Here is a 716-nt window from a genome sequence, read left to right as displayed (position 1 = left end):
CTGGTAGATAGACAGTGTTGGAGCTCTGGTAGATAGACAGTGTTGGGGCTGGTAGATAGACAGTGTTGGGGCTGGTAGATAGACAGTGTTGGGGCTCTGGTAGATAGATAGTGTTGGGGCTGGTAGATAGACAGTGTTGGAGCTGGTAGATAGACAGTGTTGGAGCTCTGGTAGATAGACAGTGTTGGAGCTCTGGTAGATAGACAGTGTTGGAGCTGGTAGATAGACAGTGTTGGGGCTGGTAGATAGACAGTGTTGGGGCTCTGGTAGATAGACAGTGTTGGAGCTGGTAGATAGACAGTGTTGGGGCTGGTAGATAGACAGTGTTGGGGCTGGTAGATAGACAGTGTTGGGGCTCTGGTAGATAGACAGTGTTGGAGCTGATAGATAGACAGTGTTGGGGCTCTGGTAGATAGACAGTGTTGGGGCTCTGGTAGATAGACAGTGTTGGAGCTCTGGTAGATAGACAGTGTTGGGGCTCTGGTAGATAGACAGTGTTGGAGCTGGTAGATAGACAGTGTTGGAGCTGGTAGATAGACAGTGTTGGAGCTGGTAGATAGACAGTGTTGGAGCTGGTAGATAGACAGTGTTGGAGCTGGTAGATAGACAGTGTTGGGGCTGGTAGATAGACAGTGTTGGAGCTGGTAGATAGACAGTGTTGGAGCTGGTAGATAGACAGTGTTGGGGCTGGTAGATAGACAGTGTTGGGGCTCTGG

The sequence above is a fragment of the Argentina silus genome (genome assembly GCF_951799395.1).
Source record: "Argentina silus genome assembly, chromosome: 1".
In the NCBI taxonomy this organism is placed as follows: domain Eukaryota; kingdom Metazoa; phylum Chordata; class Actinopteri; order Argentiniformes; family Argentinidae; genus Argentina; species Argentina silus.
Note: the sequence above shows the minus strand (reverse complement) of the source record.